At 46.4% G+C, this 27,407-nt stretch overlaps 1 protein-coding gene across 2 annotated transcripts in view; it reads left to right on the top strand.

The window, feature by feature from the left end:
* LOC147617551 (uncharacterized) overlaps positions 1 to 27,407 on the top strand; it is a 49,714-nt gene that overhangs the window by 1,397 nt on the left and 20,910 nt on the right. The window lies entirely within an intron of this gene.

The raw sequence follows: 27,407 nt of genomic DNA on the forward strand, positions 1-27,407 counted from the left end.
GATAGATTTGCGAAAAGGTAAGAAGGCATCTAGATACACGTGACTCAAGACTCGCTCACAAGCTTACACGAAGTGATTTGCAGCAGGGAATTATTCAACCAAGAGAGCTAGTAGTATTATTTTGTGTTTTACTAGGGCATGCCAATGACCTGCTTGAATAAGCCAGCTAAAATGCAGTTGATGGAACTCTGACATTTAGAAACAAGTGGTGACCTTCAAGTTCTGATTACAGTGTGCGATATGCAAGATGCAGAAAGCTGAACATTGCATAGGCAGGTTTTTTGGATGAGGAATGGGGGGCCATAGATTTTTCGTAAGTGGGTCAAATGTAGTGCTTATGGCTGATGGATGGTGTATGATTCGATAATTGAGGAGCATTTGTGTGATTTAACAAAGAAACAGTATGGCAATGCCCGAGTCCAAGTATCCTCTAGTGGAGTTGTGATCTAAATGTAAAACCCTTTTTTCTAAATTCTTGTAAAACCTGAGCCTGAGTATGATCAAGTGCAGATGTGACCTAAACAGGTTTGACCCTGCTAGATGAAAGAGTTGAGCTTGCACCAGGCTCAATGTCAGGCTGTTTACCCTGTGCTCGGACACCATACAATGAATCCAGTGCAGACATATGTTCTTTCCTTTGCAGTGTGCAGTGATTCAGCTGCCATAGTTTCCAAAATTTTATTCACACTCTAGTTTTTGCCACTGGCAATGATTCGTCAAGGATGAGCGAGAGAAAATACCACCAATGCTGCTGTTGAACATATGCTCACACTAACAGTTTGTCCATGTAGCAGCAGCCTTGATGGTCGGTACACTTATCACCACGTAGGCAGCCAAATATTGGCCTTTTGCACCCACATCCAACCACTTCTCAAAGTGGGAGACTTTGATCTTTTGTGATCTTATTGTTCAAATTTTGATTAGTCTTCTCTTTTATGGAAAAGCATTTTGAATCAGATTGATCTCTGTGTGTTCCCCAACCTTTTGATGGTCCGAGTGGTCTAGAATCCTCGTTTCCTTCCTCTTTTGCACCAGATGGTGCATTCTTGTGAATCGTGATGTCCAAAAAAGGCTACGCATTGAAGGGCGATGGAAGTTGACGATTGTCGAGAAGAATGTCGCCAAGAATGCGAAGCACAACGGGTGCTGGAAGGAGAGTGCCTCCGTGCGTGGGAGGCCCGTCAACAAGCAGTGGAAGACCGACACCAATAAGGGCTCACAGCTGTTAGATATCATCCCCTACTTGCTGGCTTCCTATTTGGTGTCCTATTTTAGCCTCTAGGGCTGACCATGTTAGTCTGAGGGGCTGGTCACCCCTCACATGTATTTTACCCATATTTATTCCCCATTTATGGTCCTGGGTATTTTTCCCAGTCGTGGAGATATTTATCACCAATCGGCTGCCTTCATGTAGAGGTATATATAGCAGGCATGCTTCCCTCATATTTCATTGCTTGCCTAGCTTGTCTAGCTGCAGTCCCTCACTTACGAGGTTCTCCCCTCTTGCTTGGGACATGTATTTCTTTTGGTGATGATATTGAGAGCAGGTTCTCACCTGTGTTCTCTCTCTCTCTCTCTCTCTCTCTCTCTCTCTCTCTCTCTCTCTCTCGTGTTTCCACTTTCCCTTCTTTTGCTGCACATTCTATCATGGTATCAGAGCGCCGGTGATTTTCAGCGTTGGATGCTCTCCATATCTGCGTTTTTCCGCCCATGGACAGATCTGCGTTTTTTCTCCAGTTGAAGCTTGCGTTTCAGATTTTCAAGGCCTGATTCATCACCACTTCAGTGGGCTGCAGTTTCCTCTCTTGAGGGCGTCAAATTTCAGCCTTCTTGGCAGCCTGACAAGGGTGTTTTTTCCTGGACAGCATACCTGTCCTTCTTGGTGGCACCTTCCAGGGGTTCTTAGGCGTTTTCTTTTCAGGATTGGACAGCAACATAGTTGTCCCAAACAGGTTGTGTTTTTGGCCTGTTTGGGCTTGCTTTCCCAGCCCTGATCTTGGAGCTCTCTGGGCTCCCTTTTGCCTATCCTCTGTGGTTATCTTGTGCCATCTCTCCCACCCCCTGATTGTTCTTTGCAGCAGTTCTTGGTCTGAGGCTTCAGCGTTTCCATGTTCAGCCCTTTATACCTCTGCGTTTTCAGATTTGCAGCCATGGTTGCTGCGTTTTTCTGAACTGATTTTGTTGGTAGCTCTACCTTTACTTGGACTTCATGTGGTGGACCCGAAGGTACCTTCTCTTCAGCATTTTTCCTCATAGGAGGTGTGGACACTGGTTGGCCTGAGTTTTCAGGTTTGTAGCCCTTGTTTGGCTGCGTTTTCTTCTCCAATGGACACAGATCACTTGCATAGGGGGTTTCTTGATTGGATTGTGGCTTTGGAGGCAGTTTAGTACTTGAGGAGGATTCTGAATTTGAGTTTTCAGTCAACGTTTTGCTGATTTTGGAGCATCTATACCTGTGTTTTGTTCCTGGCCTACACGGTTTCCCGGTTTCTACATGTTCCTTGCCTTCTGTTGGCAGTGGAGTGATATTTTTGCTGGATAGCAGTGTTTTGGCTACGTTTTGCTTCCCACAGGAGTTTTCTACACTCAGAGGGGGCCTTTCTCCAGCTACTTTACTTGAGGATCAGTTTCGGGAGCTGTGTTGTATCTATGGAGACTTTCTTCTTTGACAGGAGTTTACATTTGGAGGAGAGCAGTGATCTTTTTAGAGATCCTGAGCAGAGTTTATTTTGTCCGAGCTTGTGTTCTTTGGAGTATTTGTAGAACAAGGAGGGTCTTTTGCACTTTTACAGTGTGATCCTTTCACATGGATCCTTTATTTGTTGCTGATTCTTGGGATCTGGTTCTACTTCTGGAACAGTCTTCTGCTATTTGTGATACTTTTGAGGACTTTGTTACCACTGCAGTCTATATTCTTGCTTCCCTTCCTCACTGTGAGGAGTCTACCTCTGCCTCTCTTTGTGATGCTTCTGAGGATGCCCCTCCTCTTGCCAGTTTTGCTGGCTTGTTGTTTTGGAGAATGGTTTTTTGGACCTGGTGGGATGCTTTGGATCTGTGGTTGCTAACTGTGCTTGGGGCACAGTGGGCATAGGGAACTTGCTCTTTATCGTCAACATATTGATTGCACGACAATCTATGCAAAGTCGAGAGGATACATCCTTCTTTTTCACAAAGAGGATTGGGGCTGTGAATGGAGACACTAGAACGTACGAAACCAAACTGCAACAATTCTTGGAGTTGATGGTTGAACTCTGTCTCCATGGCCTTGCTTAGGCGGTATGGAAACTTATTGTGGGGTTTTGAACTTGGGAGGAGCTCAATTCTATGGTCCTCTGGTCCAGATGGAGGAAGTCTGGGAGGTATGTCGTCTTGAACAAAGATCTTTTGGAATTGGTCATGTAGGGCCTTGTACTTCTCCGAAGCGCTAGTCACTGTCTGGGTGGTCTGAACATAGATTACCGCACACTGCGTGTAAACCGGCCTTCAAATAGCAAAGGGCGGTGAAACAAACACTCGCACATAAAACACTTCAACACCATTGAGGACCTAGAAAAGGAAAACAAACAGGGGGAGCTAGATTGCTCCTGCAAATAGTACACGGACACCGATTGGCCCCAAATCGCAGTGGCGCCCCTTGCGGTATTTCTTTAATTGATTATAAGAGCTTTGATTACAATATAAAGCTGGTAATTCAGCCGTCCCAATAGAACTCCTGAAGCCTGCAAAGAACCTGCATCTGGCTTCCTGTCCACACGGCATCCACAAATAAATCCAGCCATTGTTCACATCGAAAGACTCTCACATTGAGTCTGCATACAGAAGCTTTCTCCCATGATCAAGGCTGCCACAACCATCCATAGCCTCTCACACTATGAACAGCATCACACCCTGACACATCCAGTGCTCCTGCATCACAACACAGACTCCCAAACTGTCTCTCAAAAGAGTATCACAGCACAGCATACCATACAGTCGACACACCTGTACAAACCCTCTCTACCTTCCAAGGGTACTGTCCATCTCTGTCATGGATTCCCTGTCCCCTGTCTTGTCAGTAGCAAGGCTGTACCAAACATGTGTCTACTCCTGTACCTTCTGCCTGCATGTGACGTATCTCCTGGAGAAACCCAAAAACATGTCTCTTCGAGAAAACCTACGACCTGTTTCCACATGAAACCCTTAGGCCTGTTTCCCTTTGAAACTTCTGTCATGTTTCCATACATCTAGTTGCCTGTTCCCTCATGAAACATCTGGCAACATAGAGATGCCCATAACTGTAGATCCCACTGTTCCTTTCTGGCAGGAAGAAAACAATCTGCTCCATGAGCACGCAGCCATACGAGCTTGCATCACTCCCATGCCAAGAAACATAACCACAAGACCTGTACTTGCAGTCAAAAACCCAAGCACATAGCTGAATTTGCGACCAAACAAAAACAGCCCATAAACTGTCCCAAAACAGTCCCGAACCCAAAGCAAAGATAAGCTGAAAGTTCCATCAGATGAACGCCATCGACATGATGTCTATGTTCATGGAAAACTAACCTCTGCCTTCTGTAAAAACACGGCGTTCTCCAAAAAGCACACACATGGCCTAGCTTTTTATGCGCCGCCTGAACCCTGGTGATGCGCCGCCTGCAACAGTACAAAACTGACCTGAACTGGCCCACTTGTACCTGCTGGACAGAAACTGTACGCCGGCTGTACCCGACTGTACCAGCTGGTACAGATCTGTACCTACAACCAGCCGCCTATCAGCAGTCGTACAGCCGCCTGTACCTGCTGTACAGTTCCCTGACGGCTTCACCTGCACCAGCCAACCACAGCGCAGCAATCGACTGAATCAACGCTGCCTGTACTTGCAGCCGGCTGTACCTGCAGCAGTCGTACCTGTACCTGCTGTCGTACAGATCAGTACGGGCAAGCTGTACGGCCTGTTCTGCCAGAACTCACAGCAGCCACCCCTGACTGGAAAAGCACACCCACCACAAAAGATAGGCGCCTGCTTTGCCTGGCAGCCCCTCCTTTTCCCCAAAAAGCACACGTGGCCCCAAAATAGCATAAGGGCCACGTTTTTCTTTAATGAAGGGCTTTTTAAATGATTACAAAGGTTTTTAAACCTTTTAAGCTAAAATCTTTTTGCCCCCTTTCACACATGGGGTTATCCACACATGGGCTTCCATCTTCACTCCCACCTGATGCCATTCACACTATCCACCATGTCCCCGTGCACATCTGCATCTTGTCGAGAGAAAAACACAGGGTCATGACATACCCCCCTCTTGAAAAATGGCAAGTGTCCTCGATTGCACTCAATGGCACAGTAAAGCATCTCATGAGCAAAGATACCCCATATGGCAAAAACAATGGCCTTCCAATGCATCTGGATGATAGAACAATCATCCTGCACAATAAGCCACACTGTCCTCTTGCTTGTTCCTTCAGAACCTACAGCAAAAGTCTAAAACCAAATAGAAACACGTTAACTGTGTTAGCCAAATACAAAACCATGCATCATTCTACATATGACAAACATATGCATGACACACATATGCATTCGCAAACAATATGCTCCTCAAAATGCTCTACCTACTCCAAAGTAACAGTCTAAGGGCTGCTCGCAAGCCTTACGCCCATGGGCATCCCGCAGGACCCACGACTGAAGGTAAAACATGAGCATATGAAAACACTCAATGCATCGAAACACTACATCTACCAAGTACTTTCCCACATATGTCTCATGGCCATCCCGCAGGAGTCACACCCATGAACATAATAAAGCACTTGATGTATCATACCAACATACATGCAGCACATGACACAATGCAGAGTATTTCCCAATGTATTCTCAATGGTACCAGGATCCAATGGCACCAGAATACAAAAATACCTCTACCTCAAAAAGTGTATGCATACATGCACAAACAGAGTTCGATCCATATTTCCATGAACCAAACCAACTCTAGGACTGCTCGCAAGACTTATGTCCTCCATAGAGTTATCCATAGTTGCAGTTATAGTTCCAGGTGCGTGCGACTGCTAACTTTACCATTTCATGTGACTAGTACACAATATCATAGAAGTCCCATAAGCAGATGTATTGTCAGCCTCAGTACCTTCGGGTGAATACAAAGATGTCACCAAGCGACTCCTAGATAACAAATGAGCCTGTCTGTAACAACAAGGGAGTGGAGGTGCTACCCCCCTCTTGAGCATCAGGCAATGCTCCAGACCTATGCTCTGCTGAACCTGAATGAGCCGTAACAAGAGTCGACTCCAACTCATAGGCATCAAGATAAAGCTGCAAATCCTGAGGTGAATCTGCTAAGTCACCCTCCTCCATCCACTTCGCATCCATCAGTGAACCTCCTCCATCCACTTCGTATCCAACAGTGAACAGCTCTTGAACTTCACAGGATAGCGAGGGGAAACCTTATCCTGTACCTTTCTTTCCTTTATGTGCCAGTATATGCTCAGGAATAAGAACCTCGTCAAGTTCCTCCACTTCCATCTGAGCCTCATCTGATACATCCTCAGGCACCCAAAACCTGCTTGCACTCCACCCAAGTGATAAGCACAAGTCCTCGATGAAGCATAGTAGATCACCACTGCTAAACATAGAAAGAAACTGTCTACCGAACCCATGAAGCCTCTATGAAGATACCACCGGTGACAAACTGTCGAAAGCCATAGCCTTCAACGCATCTCCTGCACCATAACACTTCAACTGCTTCTTGTTCCTGGCCGACTACTTCTTGTCCTTGGTGTCTTTTCTCCTGAGCTTCATCTTCAGCTCTTGCTCTTCACCTCATATAGGCAATGACACACAATCCTGCACTGTCTCTTGCAGTTCCTTTTCACTTTCCTCATGTTGAAGCTTTTGATGTGACTCTCATGAGACAACCACGAGCTTGCCCCCTTAGGAAAGTTGGCGATTGTCCCAACCAAAGCAACCACGGACTCGCCTCCTTGAGAAAGTCGACGATGTGTCCCGGCAATGGAACCTTGTAAACCGGCCTTCAGATAGCAAAGGGCGGTGAAACAAACACTCGCACATAAAACACTTCAACACCATTGAGGACCTAGAAAAGGAAAACAAACAGGGGGAGCTAGAGTGCTCCTGCAAATAGTACACGGACACCGATTGGCCCCAAATCGCAGTGGCGCCCCTTGCGGTATTTCTTTAATTGATTATAAGAGCTTTGATTACAATATAAAGCTGGTAATTCAGCCGTCCCAATAGAACTCCTGAAGCCTGCAAAGAACCTGCATCTGGCTTCCTGTCCACACGGCATCCACAAATAAATCCAGCCATTGTTCACATCGAAAGACTCTCTCACATTGAGTCTGCATACAGAAGCTTTCTCCCATGATCAAGGCTGCCACAACCATCCATAGCCTCTCACACTATGAACAGCATCACACCCTGACACATCCAGTGCTCCTGCATCACAACACAGACTCCCAAACTGTCTCTCAAAAGAGTATCACAGCACAGCATACCATACAGTCGACACACCTGTACAAACCCTCTCTACCTTCCAAGGGTACTGTCCATCTCTGTCATGGATTCCCTGTCCCCTGTCTTGTCAGTAGCAAGGCTGTACCAAACATGTGTCTACTCCTGTACCTTCTGCCTGCATGTGACGTATCTCCTGGAGAAACCCAAAAACATGTCTCTTCGAGAAAACCTACGACCTGTTTCCACATGAAACCCTTAGGCCTGTTTCCCTTTGAAACTTCTGTCTTGTTTCCATACATCTAGTTGCCTGTTCCCTCATGAAACATCTGGCAACATAGAGATGCCCATAACTGTAGATCCCACTGTTCCTTTCTGGCAGGAAGAAAACAATCTGCTCCATGAGCACGCAGCCATACGAGCTTGCATCACTCCCATGCCAAGAAACATAACCACAAGACCTGTACTTGCAGTCAAAAACCCAAGCACATAGCTGAATTTGCGACCAAACAAAAACAGCCCATAAACTGTCCCAAAACAGTCCCGAACCCAAAGCAAAGATAAGCTGAAAGTTCCATCAGATGAACGCCATCGACATGATGTCTATGTTCATGGAAAACTAACCTCTGCCTTCTGTAAAAACACGGCGTTCTCCAAAAAGCACACACATGGCCTAGCTTTTTATGCGCCGCCTGAACCCTGGTGATGCGCCGCTTGCAACAGTACAAAACTGACCTGAACTGGCCCACTTGTACCTGCTGGACAGAAACTGTACGTCGGCTGTACCCGACTGTACCAGCTGGTACAGATCTGTACCTACAACCAGCCGCCTATCAGCAGTCGTACAGCCGCCTGTACCTGCTGTACAGTTCCCTGACGGCTTCACCTGCACCAGCCAACCACAGCGCAGCAATCGACTGAATCAACGCTGCCTGTACTTGCAGCCGGCTGTACCTGCAGCAGTCGTACCTGTACCTGCTGTCGTACAGATCAGTACGGGCAAGCTGTACGGCCTGTTCTGCCAGAACTCACAGCAGCCACCCCTGACTGGAAAAGCACACCCACCACAAAAGATAGGCGCCTGCTTTGCCTGGCAGCCCCTCCTTTTCCCCAAAAAGCACACGTGGCCCCAAAATAGCATAAGGGCCACGTTTTTCTTTAATGAAGGGCTTTTTAAATGATTACAAAGGTTTTTAAACCTTTTAAGCTAAAATCTTTTTGCCCCCTTTCACACATGGGGTTATCCACACATGGGCTTCCATCTTCACTCCCACCTGATGCCATTCACACTATCCACCATGTCCCCGTGCACATCTGCATCTTGTCGAGAGAAAAACACAGGGTCATGACATACCCCCCTCTTGAAAAATGGCAAGTGTCCTCGATTGCACTCAATGGCACAGTAAAGCATCTCATGAGCAAAGATACCCCATATGGCAAAAACAATGGCCTTCCAATGCATCTGGATGATAGAACAATCATCCTGCACAATAAGCCACACTGTCCTCTTGCTTGTTCCTTCAGAACCTACAGCAAAAGTCTAAAACCAAATAGAAACACGTTAACTGTGTTAGCCAAATACAAAACCATGCATCATTCTACATATGACAAACATATGCATGACACACATATGCATTCGCAAACAATATGCTCCTCAAAATGCTCTACCTACTCCAAAGTAACAGTCTAAGGGTTGCTCGCAAGCCTTACGCCCATGGGCATCCCGCAGGACCCACGACTGAAGGTAAAACATGAGCATATGAAAACACTCAATGCATCGAAACACTACATCTACCAAGTACTTTCCCACATATGTCTCATGGCCATCCCGCAGGAGTCACACCCATGAACATAATAAAGCACTTGATGTATCATACCAACATACATGCAGCACATGACACAATGCAGAGTATTTCCCAATGTATTCTCAATGGTACCAGGATCCAATGGCACCAGAATACAAAAATACCTCTACCTCAAAAAGTGTATGCATACATGCACAAACAGAGTTCGATCCATATTTCCATGAACCAAACCAACTCTAGGACTGCTCGCAAGACTTATGTCCTCCATAGAGTTATCCATAGTTGCAGTTATAGTTCCAGGTGCGTGCGACTGCTAACTTTACCATTTCATGTGACTAGTACACAATATCATAGAAGTCCCATAAGCAGATGTATTGTCAGCCTTAGTACCTTCGGGTGAATACAAAGATGTCACCAAGCGACTCCTAGATAACAAATGAGCCTGTCTGTAACAACAAGGGAGTGGAGGTGCTACCCCCCTCTTGAGCATCAGGCAATGCTCCAGACCTATGCTCTGCTGAACCTGAATGAGCCGTAACAAGAGTCGACTCCAACTCATAGGCATCAAGATAAAGCTGCAAATCCTGAGGTGAATCTGCTAAGTCACCCTCCTCCATCCACTTCGCATCCATCAGTGAACCTCCTCCATCCACTTCGTATCCAACAGTGAACAGCTCTTGAACTTCACAGGATAGCGAGGGGAAACCTTATCCTGTACCTTTCTTTCCTTTATGTGCCAGTATATGCTCAGGAATAAGAACCTCGTCAAGTTCCTCCACTTCCATCTGAGCCTCATCTGATACATCCTCAGGCACCCAAAACCTGCTTGCACTCCACCCAAGTGATAAGCACAAGTCCTCGATGAAGCATAGTAGATCACCACTGCTAAACATAGAAAGAAACTGTCTACCGAACCCATGAAGCCTCTATGAAGATACCACCGGTGACAAACTGTCGAAAGCCATAGCCTTCAACGCATCTCCTGCACCATAACACTTCAACTGCTTCTTGTTCCTGGCCGACTACTTCTTGTCCTTGGTGTCTTTTCTCCTGAGCTTCATCTTCAGCTCTTGCTCTTCACCTCATATAGGCAATGACACACAATCCTGCACTGTCTCTTGCAGTTCCTTTTCACTTTCCTCATGTTGAAGCTTTTGATGTGACTCTCATGAGACAACCACGAGCTCGCCCCCTTAGGAAAGTTGGCGATTGTCCCAACCAAAGCAACCACGGACTCGCCTCCTTGAGAAAGTCGACGATGTGTCCCGGCAATGGAACCTTGTAAACCGGCCTTCAGATAGCAAAGGGCGGTGAAACAAACACTCGCACATAAAACACTTCAACACCATTGAGGACCTAGAAAAGGAAAACAAACAGGGGGAGCTAGAGTGCTCCTGCAAATAGTACACGGACACCGATTGGCCCCAAATCGCAGTGGCGCCCCTTGCGGTATTTCTTTAATTGATTATAAGAGCTTTGATTACAATATAAAGCTGGTAATTCAGCCGTCCCAATAGAACTCCTGAAGCCTGCAAAGAACCTGCATCTGGCTTCCTGTCCACACGGCATCCACAAATAAATCCAGCCATTGTTCACATCGAAAGACTCTCTCACATTGAGTCTGCATACAAAAGCTTTCTCCCATGATCAAGGCTGCCACAACCATCCATAGCCTCTCACACTATGAACAGCATCACACCCTGACACATCCAGTGCTCCTGCATCACAACACAGACTCCCAAACTGTCTCTCAAAAGAGTATCACAGCACAGCATACCATACAGTCGACACACCTGTACAAACCCTCTCTACCTTCCAAGGGTACTGTCCATCTCTGTCATGGATTCCCTGTCCCCTGTCTTGTCAGTAGCAAGGCTGTACCAAACATGTGTCTACTCCTGTACCTTCTGCCTGCATGTGACGTATCTCCTGGAGAAACCCAAAAACATGTCTCTTCGAGAAAACCTACGACCTGTTTCCACATGAAACCCTTAGGCCTGTTTCCCTTTGAAACTTCTGTCTTGTTTCCATACATCTAGTTGCCTGTTCCCTCATGAAACATCTGGCAACATAGAGATGCCCATAACTGTAGATCCCACTGTTCCTTTCTGGCAGGAAGAAAACAATCTGCTCCATGAGCACGCAGCCATACGAGCTTGCATCACTCCCATGCCAAGAAACATAACCACAAGACCTGTACTTGCAGTCAAAAACCCAAGCACATAGCTGAATTTGCGACCAAACAAAAACAGCCCATAAACTGTCCCAAAACAGTCCCGAACCCAAAGCAAAGATAAGCTGAAAGTTCCATCAGATGAACGCCATCGACATGATGTCTATGTTCATGGAAAACTAACCTCTGCCTTCTGTAAAAACACGGCGTTCTCCAAAAAGCACACACATGGCCTAGCTTTTTATGCGCCGCCTGAACCCTGGTGATGCGCCGCTTGCAACAGTACAAAACTGACCTGAACTGGCCCACTTGTACCTGCTGGACAGAAACTGTACGCCGGCTGTACCCGACTGTACCAGCTGGTACAGATCTGTACCTACAACCAGCCGCCTATCAGCAGTCGTACAGCCGCCTGTACCTGCTGTACAGTTCCCTGACGGCTTCACCTGCACCAGCCAACCACAGCGCAGCAATCGACTGAATCAACGCTGCCTGTACTTGCAGCCGGCTGTACCTGCAGCAGTCGTACTTGTACCTGCTGTCGTACAGATCAGTACGGGCAAGCTGTACGGCCTGTTCTGCCAGAACTCACAGCAGCCACCCCTGACTGGAAAAGCACACCCACCACAAAAGATAGGCGCCTGCTTTGCCTGGCAGCCCCTCCTTTTCCCCAAAAAGCAAACGTGGCCCCAAAATAGCATAAGGGCCACGTTTTTCTTTAATGAAGGGCTTTTTAAATGATTACAAAGGTTTTTAAACCTTTTAAGCTAAAATCTTTTTGTCCCCTTTCACACATGGGGTTATCCACACATGGGCTTCCATCTTCACTCCCACCTGATGCCATTCACACTGTCCACCATGTCCCCGTGCACATCTGCATCTTGTCGAGAGAAAAACACAGGGTCATGACATACCCCCCTCTTGAAAAATGGCAAGTGTCCTCGATTGCACTCAATGGCACAGTAAAGCATCTCATGAGCAAAGATACCCCATATGGCAAAAACAATGGCCTTCCAATGCATCTGGATGATAGAACAATCATCCTGCACAATAAGCCACACTGTCCTCTTGCTTGTTCCTTCAGAACCTACAGCAAAAGTCTAAAACCAAATAGAAACACGTTAACTGTGTTAGCCAAATACAAAACCATGCATCATTCTACATATGACAAACATATGCATGACACACATATGCATTCGCAAACAATATGCTCCTCAAAATGCTCTACCTACTCCAAAGTAACAGTCTAAGGGCTGCTCGCAAGCCTTACGCCCATGGGCATCCCGCAGGACCCACGACTGAAGGTAAAACATGAGCATATGAAAACACTCAATGCATCGAAACACTACATCTACCAAGTACTTTCCCACATATGTCTCATGGCCATCCCGCAGGAGTCACACCCATGAACATAATAAAGCACTTGATGTATCATACCAACATACATGCAGCACATGACACAATGCAGAGTATTTCCCAATGTATTCTCAATGGTACCAGGATCCAATGGCACCAGAATACAAAAATACCTCTACCTCAAAAAGTGTATGCATACATGCACAAACAGAGTTCGATCCATATTTCCATGAACCAAACCAACTCTAGGACTGCTCGCAAGACTTATGTCCTCCATAGAGTTATCCATAGTTGCAGTTATAGTTCCAGGTGCGTGCGACTGCTAACTTTACCATTTCATGTGACTAGTACACAATATCATAGAAGTCCCATAAGCAGATGTATTGTCAGCCTCAGTACCTTCGGGTGAATACAAAGATGTCACCAAGCGACTCCTAGATAACAAATGAGCCTGTCTGTAACAACAAGGGAGTGGAGGTGCTACCCCCCTCTTGAGCATCAGGCAATGCTCCAGACCTATGCTCTGCTGAACCTGAATGAGCCGTAACAAGAGTCGACTCCAACTCATAGGCATCAAGATAAAGCTGCAAATCCTGAGGTGAATCTGCTAAGTCACCCTCCTCCATCCACTTCGCATCCATCAGTGAACCTCCTCCATCCACTTCGTATCCAACAGTGAACAGCTCTTGAACTTCACAGGATAGCGAGGGGAAACCTTATCTTGTACCTTTCTTTCCTTTATGTGCCAGTATATGCTCAGGAATAAGAACCTCGTCAAGTTCCTCCACTTCCATCTGAGCCTCATCTGATACATCCTCAGGCACCCAAAACCTGCTTGCACTCCACCCAAGTGATAAGCACAAGTCCTCGATGAAGCATAGTAGATCACCACTGCTAAACATAGAAAGAAACTGTCTACCGAACCCATGAAGCCTCTATGAAGATACCACCGGTGACAAACTGTCGAAAGCCATAGCCTTCAACGCATCTCCTGCACCATAACACTTCAACTGCTTCTTGTTCCTGGCCGACTACTTCTTGTCCTTGGTGTCTTTTCTCCTGAGCTTCATCTTCAGCTCTTGCTCTTCACCTCATATAGGCAATGACACACAATCCTGCACTGTCTCTTGCAGTTCCTTTTCACTTTCCTCATGTTGAAGCTTTTGATGTGACTCTCATGAGACAACCACGAGCTCGCCCCCTTAGGAAAGTTGGCGATTGTCCCAACCAAAGCAACCACGGACTCGCCTCCTTGAGAAAGTCGACGATGTGTCCCGGCAATGGAACCTTGTAAACCGGCCTTCAGATAGCAAAGGGCGGTGAAACAAACACTCGCACATAAAACACTTCAACACCATTGAGGACCTAGAAAAGGAAAACAAACAGGGGGAGCTAGAGTGCTCCTGCAAATAGTACACGGACACCGATTGGCCCCAAATCGCAGTGGCGCCCCTTGCGGTATTTCTTTAATTGATTATAAGAGCTTTGATTACAATATAAAGCTGGTAATTCAGCCGTCCCAATAGAACTCCTGAAGCCTGCAAAGAACCTGCATCTGGCTTCCTGTCCACACGGCATCCACAAATAAATCCAGCCATTGTTCACATCGAAAGACTCTCTCACATTGAGTCTGCATACAGAAGCTTTCTCCCATGATCAAGGCTGCCACAACCATCCATAGCCTCTCACACTATGAACAGCATCACACCCTGACACATCCAGTGCTCCTGCATCACAACACAGACTCCCAAACTGTCTCTCAAAAGAGTATCACAGCACAGCATACCATACAGTCGACACACCTGTACAAACCCTCTCTACCTTCCAAGGGTACTGTCCATCTCTGTCATGGATTCCCTGTCCCCTGTCTTGTCAGTAGCAAGGCTGTACCAAACATGTGTCTACTCCTGTACCTTCTGCCTGCATGTGACGTATCTCCTGGAGAAACCCAAAAACATGTCTCTTCGAGAAAACCTACGACCTGTTTCCACATGAAACCCTTAGGCCTGTTTCCCTTTGAAACTTCTGTCATGTTTCCATACATCTAGTTGCCTGTTCCCTCATGAAACATCTGGCAACATAGAGATGCCCATAACTGTAGATCCCACTGTTCCTTTCTGGCAGGAAGAAAACAATCTGCTCCATGAGCACGCAGCCATACGAGCTTGCATCACTCCCATGCCAAGAAACATAACCACAAGACCTGTACTTGCAGTCAAAAACCCAAGCACATAGCTGAATTTGCGACCAAACAAAAACAGCCCATAAACTGTCCCAAAACAGTCCCGAACCCAAAGCAAAGATAAGCTGAAAGTTCCATCAGATGAACGCCATCGACATGATGTCTATGTTCATGGAAAACTAACCTCTGCCTTCTGTAAAAACACGGCGTTCTCCAAAAAGCACACACATGGCCTAGCTTTTTATGCGCCGCCTGAACCCTGGTGATGCGCCGCCTGCAACAGTACAAAACTGACCTGAACTGGCCCACTTGTACCTGCTGGACAGAAACTGTACGCCGGCTGTACCCGACTGTACCAGCTGGTACAGATCTGTACCTACAACCAGCCGCCTATCAGCAGTCGTACAGCCGCCTGTACCTGCTGTACAGTTCCCTGACGGCTTCACCTGCACCAGCCAACCACAGCGCAGCAATCGACTGAATCAACGCTGCCTGTACTTGCAGCCGGCTGTACCTGCAGCAGTCGTACCTGTACCTGCTGTCGTACAGATCAGTACGGGCAAGCTGTACGGCCTGTTCTGCCAGAACTCACAGCAGCCACCCCTGACTGGAAAAGCACACCCACCACAAAAGATAGGCGCCTGCTTTGCCTGGCAGCCCCTCCTTTTCCCCAAAAAGCAAACGTGGCCCCAAAATAGCATAAGGGCCACGTTTTTCTTTAATGAAGGGGCTTTTAAATGATTACAAAGGTTTTTAAACCTTTTAAGCTAAAATCTTTTTGCCCCCTTTCACACATGGGGTTATCCACACATGGGCTTCCATCTTCACTCCCACCTGATGCCATTCACACTGTCCAGCATGTCCCCGTGCACATCTGCATCTTGTCCAGAGAAAAACACAGGGTCATGACACTGCGTGCCTTTCCGAATCACTTGTTGAGCTTGTACATGGCTAATGACCGGAAAGTTAGGTATCTTGGGTTCACAGTTAATGATCACTGGGGCCTTTGACACATTTCGGGTAATTTGGAACGTGTGCTGGTCCCAATCAATGTCTGGGGTGAACTTTGAAACCACTGGATCCCTAGATTATGTCGGCACCTACAAGAGGGGTGAAACCGGCCTCTGGTAGAAACCAAAGTGCGGTAGACTAGCAGTCACCCTTCCACTTGCAGTCCAGATATGAAAACAAATTTGATTGGAGCTAGAGTGCCCCAAATCTGAAAAGAGAACGACACCTGTTGGCCCCAAAGCTTGGTGTCCCTTGCGGTATTTCTTTATTCAATTTCAAAAATATGTAAGGTTGAGTACAACAAAACCAGCCAAGAGAATACACCTGTATGTCCAATCTGGCAGCCCACAATACCTCTTAGCACAGAGGATTCACACACACACAGATCTGTGTCTCAAAGCAACACTCTGTGCTTCCCTCTGATCAGCCAAGACCATTCAGCAGGATAGCCTTGAGCATACATCTGGCATATCTCATGCACATGATTCCACAACTCAGCACAAACATACATTCACTGTCCAATCTCTGTTTCCACCCTTTTCAATCTGCCATACCCCTCCTCTCACAAGGGGCCAGATAGCACAACTCTGCAGCAGACATAAGCCAATGGAAAGAAAGACAGATGAACAAGTTCAGAGCTTACCAAATCAGCCCGTGGTTTTGCACTCGTGGGATAACCAGTCTGTACTTGACAACGACTGTCTGTACTCTTTCCTGTGCAACCACCTGACTGTTGCACCAAATAAACTCTGATATAATCCCACGTGTAGCTGGAGATGCGGCGCTTTACTGTCCAGAACTGACAGGTCAACGCCGGCCTGTACCTGTCCGTACAGCACAGCAGAATCTGACTGTACCTGTCCCTACAGAGCTGTACGGACTGTATTGCAGTTGCCTGAATCAGCCTGCTGTACCCGACTGGACCAACTGTACAGTTCAGCGCCTGCAACAGTCATACAGCCGCCTGCACCTGCTGTCTGTATGACTGTACATGCAGCACAGCCTGTACCCACCTTCAGTCCCAGCCAGCGCCGCCTGTATCCGCCTTCAGTCCCAGCCAGCGCCGCTTGTACCAGTAGAAGAACTTGCAGCAGCCGTACTGCTGTACTCGCTGTCGTACAACTCTGTACGACCTGCACACGTGGACTGTGCGGGCAGGTTCGCACAGAAAACAGCAGCAAAATCCACCGCTAGCAGTCGACCAGCTTCTTTTCTCCTTCTCCGCACTTGAGCTTACACGACTCCCCAAAAGCTAGAGAGAGAGAGAGAGGTGAGAGAGGCATGCAACTCCAAAAGTGGAGTGGCCTCTCTCCAAACTTATCCTAGGGCCCCAGCTTTAATAAACATTAAAGTTCCCTAGGGGCCTAGGGGCAACTTATAGATAAAACATTAAAATATTAATGTTCTAGTTCCCTCCTTCACACCTGGAGATGTCCACACATCATTATCTCTGTCGTCCGGGCAACCCAAATGTGAATCATTTAATATTTTTGCTTAGCAACCACCATGCCCACACATGTGCTGTTCCATTTTCACCATACATATTTTCTTGCATTCCAGGTTGCATGCTCCCAAACATGTTTCCTTGCATTCCGGACTGCATACCACCATACATATTCCCCTGCATTCCAGGCTGAAAATTAGCTCCAAAAGGCCCTGGCATACCCATGCCTACCTGAAGGCTGAGGATAACCCCCAATCATAGATTGGAACACCGAGCCACCACCAAAATTACCTGGATGCATGGTCTGCTGAGGAATAGATGGCTGTCCAAAGAAAGAACTCTGAGAGTTAGCACCATAAACATGCTGCATGTTCGGAAACTGTCCAAAAGATGGATCCTGTGGGATGGCACCACTATGACCCTGAGGAAGGTTCTTAGAACGCACCTTCTTCTTCTTCTTTTTGGGCTCTGTACGGGATCTCATAAATTCAGCAAACTTCTCACTTTGTGTGAGCTGCATAAACACATCCATAACACCAGCCAAACGATTTTTAAACTGAGCATCATCTTCCTCTTTACCAAGCACATCTTCTGGCTGTGTTACATTTTCATAATGCTCATCGTCTGCAGCATGTTCTCTTGCAAGAATATCCTCAGATACATTTCTCTCAGGAGAGGTCTCTTGCTCTTCCTCTTCATGATAAAAGTACTCGTCTTCTATATCAGACATGTTGCTGAATTTTTTAGTGATGACTTTCCTCGAGTCAACCACGAGCTCACCCCCTTAAGAAAGTTGATGATGGTCCCGGCAACGGAACCTTGAAACCGGCCTCTGGTAGACACCAAAGTGCGGTAGACTAGCAGTCACCCTTCCACTTGTAGTCCAGATATGAAAACAAATTTGATTGGAGCTAGAGTGCCCCAAATCTGAAAAGAGAACGACACCTGTTGGTCCCAAAGCTTGGCGCCCCTTGTGGTATTTCTTTATTCAATTTCAAAAATATGTAAGGCTGAGTACAACAAAACCAGCCAAGAGAATACACCTGTATGTCCAATCTGGCAGCCCACAATACCTCTTAGCACAGAGGATTCACACACACACAGATCTGTCTCAAAGCAACTGTCATGTGCATCACAGATGCCATGGACATTTCTAGGGCTAGATCCAGAAGAGGCAAGCAGATAAAGACTATGAACCAGTAGAAGATGGACATGGAGCAGGACTTGGAGCAGAGCAAGGATCAGAAGGCTGTCGGCTGCATGGAGGCTGACATCAGCATGACCAAAGGGCTGTCGGCTGCAGGCCAGAGGGTGCTGGCAGCAGGCGCATCCAAGATACCACAGTCGGCTGCATTAAAATGATTTTATGAATTAATAACTGGCCGACCAGCAGTCGGCCAGTTTCCCACATGCTCCAAAGGCCTATAAAAGGGCACCTTAGCTCTTTGTTTTAATCATTCACTCCCACTAGGGGTGTGGGTCACTTAGAGGTCCCATAGGGGACAGAATTTAGGGTTAGGAACCTTTTTATGAAGGCAGCCCATGGCTGTAAAGATCTGTACCTTTTTTGTACATAGTATATACTGAAAATTCCAGCATTCTCACTCTCTCTCTCTACTCTCTCTCTACTTGCGTTTTTGCATCATGGTGCGTTTTTGCATCAGGAGGTCTTCAAGAGTGTTTAGGGCTGAAAGAAGACTACCCAGAGCATCCGCGCGTTACATTGGTATCAGAGCATCAGGCTCAGCAAAGCTAAACACTGATTCAGTCCCAGATGATGGTGTACAGGTCCAAGGTACAGGAAAGTACACGGATTCGAAGCCCAAGGCGGGAACACAGATCGGGAAGAACTCCCAGGAGGTTTGTTGGTGGTGCTCCACAGTGCCAGATGGGGATGGCAGTTCCGTGAGCCAGATAGGTTCTAAGGGAACGGTCCCAAGGGAGGTTGATCCTCCAAGGGTGATGTGAGAGTGCCAGACTCAGTTCCAGGAACGAAGACCAAGACGGTGTTCAGAGTCAGGGCAGGAATGGATTGTGGACTAGAGGAAGACCAGATGAATAGATCTTCATCAGAGACAGAGTGGTTTGGAGAACAGACCGGATTTTCAGAGAAAAAGGTTTGCCAGGGATGGATGATGACAGAGGGACTTCGGAACAGGATTGGGATGATGACAGTCATCCAAGAGCAGGTTGGATTCCCGTCATCAAGTTTAGCAGAGGGGGATGTCATGTGCATCACAGATGCCATGGACATTTCTAGGGCTAGATCCAGAAGAGGCAAGCAGATAAAGACTATGAACCAGTAGAAGATGGACATGGAGCAGGACTTGGAGCAGAGCAAGGATCAGAAGGCTGTCGGCTGCATGGAGGCTGACATCAGCATGACCAAAGGGCTGTCGGCTGCAGGCCAGAGGGTGCTGGCAGCAGGTGCATCCAAGATACCACAGTCGGCTGCATTAAAATGATTTTATGAATTAATAACTGGCCGACCAGCAGTCCGCCAGTTTCCCACATGCTCCAAAGGCCTATAAAAGGGCACCTTAGCTCTTTGTTTTAATCATTCACTCCCACTAGGGGTGTGGGTCACTTAGAGGTCCCATAGGGGACAGAATTTAGGGTTAGGAACCTTTTTATGAAGGCAGCCCATGACTGTAAAGATCTGTACCTTTTTTGTACATAGTATATACTGAAAATTCCAGCATTCTCACTCTCTCTCTCTACTCTCTCTCTACCTGCGTTTTTGCATCATGGTGCGTTTTTGCATCAGGAGGTCTTCAAGAGTGTTTAGGGCTGAAAGAAGACTACCCAGAGCATCCGCGCGTTACAGCAACACTCTGTGCTTCCCTCTGATCAGCCAAGACCATTCAGTAGGACAGCCTTGAGCATACATCTGGCATATCTCATGCACATGATTCCACAACTCAGCACAAACATACATTCCCTGTCCAATCTCTGTTTCCACCCTTTTCAATCTGCCATACCCCTCCTCTCACAAGGGACCAGATAGCACAACTCTGTAGCAGACATAAGCCAATGGAAAGAAAGACAGATGAACAAGTTTAGAGCTTACCAAATCAGCCCATGGTTTTGCACTCGTGGGACAGTTCGTACCAGTCTGTACTTGACAACGACTGTCTGTACTCTTTCCTGTGCAACCACCTGACTGTTGCACCAAATAAACTCTGATATAATCCCACGTGTAGCTGGAGATGCGCCGCTTTACTGTCCAGAACTGACAGGTCAACGCCGGCCTGTACCTGTCCGTACAGCATAGCAGAATCTGAATGTACCTGTCCCTACAAAGCTGTACGGACTGGCCTGCTATACCCGATTGGACTAGCTGTACAGTTCAGCGCCTGCAACAGTCGTACAGCCGCTTGCACCTGCTGTCCGTACGACTGTACCTGCAATACAACATGTACCCGCCTTCAGTCCCAGCCAGTGTCGCCTGTACCAGTAGAAGAACCTGCAGCAGCCGTATTGTTGTACTCGCTGTTGTACAACTCTGTACGACCTGCACACGTGGACTGTACGGGCAGGTTTGCACAGAAAACAGCAGCAAAATCCACCGCCAGCAGTCGACCAGCTTCTTTTCTCCTTCTCCACGCTTGAGCTTACACGACTCCCCAAAAGCTAGAGAGAGAGAGAGAGGTGAGAGAGGCATGCAACTCCAAAAGTGGAGTGGCCTCTCTCCAAACTTATCCTAGGGCCCCAGCTTTAATAAACATTAAAGTTCCCTAGGGGCCACTAAGGCCTAGGGGCAACTTATAGATAAAACATTAAAATATTAATGTTCTAGTTCCCCCCTTCACACCTGGAGATGTCCACACATCAGGCCACTAAGGCCTAGGGGCAACTTATAGATAAAACATTAAAATATTAATGTTCTAGTTCCCCCCTTCACACCTGGAGATGTCCACACATCATTATCTCTGTCCGGGCACCCCAAATGTGAATCATTTAATATTTTTGCTCAGCAACCACCATGCCCACACTTGTGCTGTTCCATTTTCACAGGGTCATGACAGGGGCAACCATAAAATCCGGCACAAATTATGTGCCTTGGATGACTAATTTAGCCCGATCAACTTCAACTTGATGCTCGTTGTCATGACCATGCTAAATCCCTCCACTTTCTTATCTACCGAGGTCAACGAAAAACAGGCTCGCTAAGTGGCCTGTTCTGTGACCATGTCGCGTGTACTGCCGCCGTTGTCAAATAAGACGACGACTCTCTGGCCACCTGTTACGTGCGTGGAAGCTCGGTGTAGAGAGAGAGAGAGAGAGAGAGAGAGAGAGAGAGAGAGAGAGAGAGAGAGAGAGAGAGAGAGAGAGAGAGAGTGAGAGTGGTGAGAGTGGTGAGAGGAGTGAGAGTGGTGAGTGAGAGTGAGAGTGAGAGGCCGAGGCCAAGGCCGAGGCCGAATCCGACCTATGGGACAGATCAGGTACATCCATTTACATTCCACTCTGGGTATCGATGCCAAAGAAAAAAAAATAACTCAAAATGAACTCTTAAGACTCTTAAGAGTTTAAGTTACAATGGGTTCTATTGCATCTAGTTCGAAATTGAGGTTCAAAATAAAAATAGCTATATTTCATCCATGGATGGATTTGCTCTTGGAGGGTGTGGGGTGAGTTGTATTTTCAGTATATTCATATAGTACAAAAAGGTACAAGTCTTGGCAGCCCTAGGCATGCCCAAAAAGGTAGTCTCGACTCCAAACAGTCCTAGGGATCCTTTTGTGCTCTGTTCATGCTCTAGCCGTGGAATGAGCACGTCCATGTGCATGCACATGACATCCCCTTCTGCTAAACTTGATGACGGGATTCCAACTTTTGTTCCAACTTTTGACCTTGGATGACTGTCATCATCCCTTGGTCTCCACATGGACTTCCCAACTTGTCATCCTTCCTTTCGTGGCAACCTTTCACTGAAAACCTTGCCTTGTGTCCCTTGGCCTTCATGCCTTGTCCGTGAACACTTTCTTTGGTCTTCTTTTCTTGAGTATTGAGTCTAGCATTCTCACTTCACCCTTGGATGATCATCATCCCTTGGAACCTTTTTCTTGAAAGCCTTTCTTGGTATGCCCCAAGTAGCATCCGACTCACAAGGTTGCCATTCCCCGTGGGTCTTGTGGAACACCACCAACCAACATCCTGGAAACTTTTGCCATGTCTTGTGTTACTCTCCTTGGATTCTGCACCTCCATCGGGGACACCATCAGTGTTTAGCATTGCTGAATCTGAAGCTCTGATACCACTGTCACATGTGCGGAAGTTCTCGGCCCGAAACATCTTTCATAGGAACACATAGATGCAAAACACAAAGAAGAGACGCAGAGAAGAGAGAGAGAGCTGTATTTTCACTTTATATTCATATAGCACAAAAGGGTACAAGTCTTGGTAGCCCTAGGCATGCCCAAAAAGGTAGTCTTGACTCCAAAAAGTCCAAGTCTATGATCCGATCCTAACAAGGAATGAATGAAGCAAAAGGTTCTTAGCTAGGCCTTTATATAGGCGCATGAGGAAATTCCCAACTGGTCAACCTGCTGTCGGCCAACAAAAAGACACCAAAAAGTCCAGATGTAGCCGACGCCTTTTGTAGCTCCTTGAGTACTTTGCCGACTTGTCCTTGCATCCAAAGGGTACCTTCAGGAATCCTCATGTGCCGTGCTCGTGTCCTAAATGATGTGTTTATCTGCTGCCCTTTAGGGATTAGCTATGGGAGGAGCATGTCCATGTGCATGCACATGACACCACCTATGTAGCCAAAAGTCTTGAGCAATTCGTTATGCTCATACTCTGGGTCAAGGTTGCCCTTTTGCCTATCTTCGAGCGCCCGACTCACAATGGCGCCAAACTGAAGGTGTGGGAGTTGGACACTGGAGGACTCACCATGGCAAATGTTGAGGTTGGGGTGTTGGTATGAGTAGGGGTCTTCTTAGGGCAAACCCTAGAAGTTTGTTCTTCTATATGACAAGAAACACCGCCCCTCCATCTTGTATTGTTCTTGCTCTTCAGGACTGATCTTATCACCTGCCTTGCCGGCTAGAGGCTTTTGGTCTGGAGTAATTGGTCTGGAGTAAGGCAAGGTCCGTTGTTCAAGTCCTTGGAGCTAGAGGCTCTTGGGGTAGACTCGGATTTGGTCTGGTTCTGGCCTTTCCTGGAGGCACTGGCATTGGCTACTCCGGGCTGGAAGGTCCTTGGTTTTTTGTTGTTACCTCATCTTGGCACCATGCTCAAGGGAAAATGTCTCATCGAATGTTTTTGGTTTGAACATGCGCACATCCTACCGGATTTGTGTGTCCAAATCATAGAGGAATTGACCTCTTTTGTGTGCATCTCGATTTCTGCAACTTTAAAAGCCAGGTGAGTGACTTTATTTGCAAATTGGAGGATAGGTAGCGCGTTCTCGCGCAATCCCCGATACTTGTTCTCGAGTTGCTGAAGATAATGAGGCGGTAGAAACCGCTTCTTGATTTCAGTGACAAATTGGTCCCATCGGTAGTCAGCAACTCGATAGTTGGAATTGACCTGGGCCCAATGAGTCCACCATGAGATGGCTTCCCCTTTAATGTAGCAACTAGCTAACACCACTTTCTCTATGTTTGACTAAATTTCGAGCTTTTATAGGCATCAATTTCTGAAGTAGAGAGCAATTTTTGTAAAAGTCCCAATTTTTCTTTGAGGTTGTAGCTTTTAAATTGATGCAGAAATGGAAAAATTGAAAGAACCCCAAATTTTTACCACCCACCCACCCACCCACCCACACATATATATATATATTTGTTGATGTGTAGGTGTTGTAGGTACAAGAAGTTGGTTGTTAGTAGGGTGGCTCTTCACAGAGGCAGCTGGTCAGGGGTGGAAGCATGGGTGCTTGTTGTCATAGAGACTGAATAGTGTGAGTAGAGGCTAGGTTGCAGGCAGCAATGGAGCAATTGGTGAAGAGTTGAACAAATGGGAAGAGCCCTGGTTGAGGCGGGTTGAGTGTAGATGTCAGTTGTCGATGGTGCTTCGAACAGAAGGCGAAGATGCGAGAGTTAGCGTGGCAAAGGGACGGTCGGTGAGTAGTGCACTAGCTCCAGCACATACAGGTAGATATGTTGTCGAACAATAGTAAATGGCCGTAGGACGTTGTGAGTAGTTGAAGTGGGCGCCTTGTTGTGAGGGCAAAAGGACGAAAGGACCAGATGTACAAGAGATCAGAGAAAAACAACACAACATGAAATAAGTAGAGAGTGGGCTGCCGTCCGGATGGTGTGATGTAGCAGAGTGGGCTGCTGTCCCGATGGTGAGAGCTGAGGAAAAAAACGTCGATATGCTCTGATGTAGCAGAGAGGGCTGTTGTCCCATAAGCTGTGGTAAAACGCTGATGATATGCTGATGTAAGTGTTGATGTAAACGCTGATGATGTGATGATGTAAATGCTGATGTAAACGCTGATGATATGCTGATGTAAGCGCTGAATGTAGCAGAGAGGGCTACTGTCCCACTGTGTGGCCTGTAGCAAAGAGTGGGCTGCTGTCCTGAGATGTGGCCAAATGATAAAACACTGAGATGCTGTCCTGTCAGGTGATGATGGTGAAGCAATGTGGTGTAGAGCCTGGCAGAAGCAGCAGCAGCAGCAGATCACTTGTTGCACGTTGAAATCCTAAAGGAGCAGAGATGAGGTGAAGGAGACGATTAGTGGCGCTGTTATGGCTTCGTTGGTGGACTGATAGCAGCAATGTACAGACAGTAGCGATGGGCGGCAGCCGCTTGCTGATGTGAAAGGTGGCACACAATAGCAAAAAGCAGCTGACCTGCTCTGACACCAATTGAAAACTCTAGGGTTAGGATTATACATGCCTAATGTAAGGAGGCTAAAAAATGTCCTTCATGGCTACTGTGTGTGCATAGTGATATCACTATGCACACACAGTAGCCATGAAGGACATTTTTTAGCCTCCTTAGCTTAGGCATGTATAATCAAACTCTAGGGTTAGGATTATACATGCCTAAGCTAAGGAGGCTAAAAAATGTCCTTCATGGCTAAAAAATGTCCTTCATGGCTACTGTGTGTGCATATGCACACACAGTAGCCATGAAGGACATTTTTTAGCCTCCTTAGCTTAGGCATGTATAATCCTAACCCTAGAGTTTTCAATTGGTATATATATATATATATATATATATATATATATATATATATATATATATATATATATAGAGAGAGAGAGAGAGAGAGAGAGAGAGAGAGAGAGAGAGAGAGAGAGAGAGAAATGAAATGAAATGTTATATTAACGTCTTCAAAAGGCCATAATGACCTATGAGACCAAAAAGTTACATCATGGTGGATCTAATACAATGTCTGGATAAAAAAACCAGAAAATGAAACTGGAACTGGAAGGTAAACAGAAACCCTTATAGGGTGTGAATATATATATATATATATAGAGAGAGAGAGAGAGAGAACATCACTAGAGAGAATATGTTGCACAACCCAATAATCTTGTTGATCGATCTGTTGAAGTTTACACCAAGGCCCCTGTTCAAAAACTTTTACATACTTTCACCTCTAAGAGGTGTTCACACACGCTAACAGTCATAGGGAGTGGGAGTGTTTCACACACGCTAACACTCATAGGGAGTGTTCACACACACAAAACCCAACAACATGCGTAGCCAGAGGGGAAAAAATGGGTGATTAATATTGGGAAAAAGCAGCATATCATTTTTTATTGGAAAAAAACAAATGTTTCTCAATAGAAAAATAGTAGATAGTTTTTTTCTAAAAAGGGGGGAAAGCTTTAAATCAATAAAAACACATGGTTTTTTTAAATTAAAACTGAAAAGCACTTTAGTTCTTTTTGAGAAAAACCCAAAGCAAGTAAACTCCTTGATTTTTTTGGTATAAAAGGGGGGGGTTTGCTTATGAGTTCTCCACATTCGAAAGTCCATCTCCTTGGTTAAGAGGGCTGAAAGTACACGGCCAGCTTCCAAGAGAGGATTTGGTACTTGCGTTCGTGGACGAGTGGGATTTTGGCGACTTCTCATCTCGACACGCGAGTTTTGCTTGAGTAGCAACAAATTATCTTGGGTCTGTCATGGCTGATGAAGTATAGAACGATTGTGGGATGGATGGGAATGTTCAACTATACGATGACCATCAGAATGACGATGTGATGGTCTATGACCTGGTCACTAAGGTTGACTTCAACACAAGGATGACCTTGCTAGTGCAGCAGATTGCGAACCTTACCAACACTATTGTTGTAATGCAAGCAACTTTGGCGGGTTTGGTGGCAACAGGGGGAGATGGGACATCGTTAGTTGCACCCTCTTTTCCTCTAGAGCCCTATACGGGGCAATTGAAACAGAAGACTCAAGAGAGAGTTGACTCTTGGCTTCATAGACACTTTGAGTTCCATCTGCTCCTTGAGGGATAAGAAGATACAGATGGTACAAGGATTTGTGACAGGAAAAGCCCTTACCTGGTGGAAAGAGTTACGAGTGAAGCCCACGACTTGGGTAGATTTTGAGAGGGTTTTACGTGAAGAGTTTCTGCAAGCCGAGGATGAGTTTGACATTGTATCCAAGTTTAAAACCTTGGAAATGAAGAATGTGTCTTTTGACACATATTTGTAGAAATTTGGAGTGTCGTTAGCTCGGGCAACTCACATGGGCCCTATCACTATTTTGGGATTCTTGGTGGATGGGTTGCGTGATGGATATCAGCTCCAGAAAAGGAATAATTGAAGCAAAACATTGGATGATGTCATCCGATATGCCAAGATTTTTGATGAGACCATGGTGAAGAAACAATCAAAGAAACCCCAACAACCCTCATTGATAGATTATGTAGGGTCCAACGTAAACGAAAGTTTAGGCTTGTTGGCAAGAGTTCAGAGATTCTTGTAGAGAGCGAGAGTTAGTCACATACTACGTGTGACCCTAGCTCAAAGAAATCAAAGAAAGTGGAATAGACTCTTCAT

This window comes from Cibotium barometz, chromosome 36, assembly GCF_041138505.1.
Source record: "Cibotium barometz isolate CiBa-2024 chromosome 36, ASM4113850v1, whole genome shotgun sequence".
NCBI classification, from domain to species: Eukaryota; Viridiplantae; Streptophyta; class Polypodiopsida; order Cyatheales; family Cibotiaceae; genus Cibotium; species Cibotium barometz.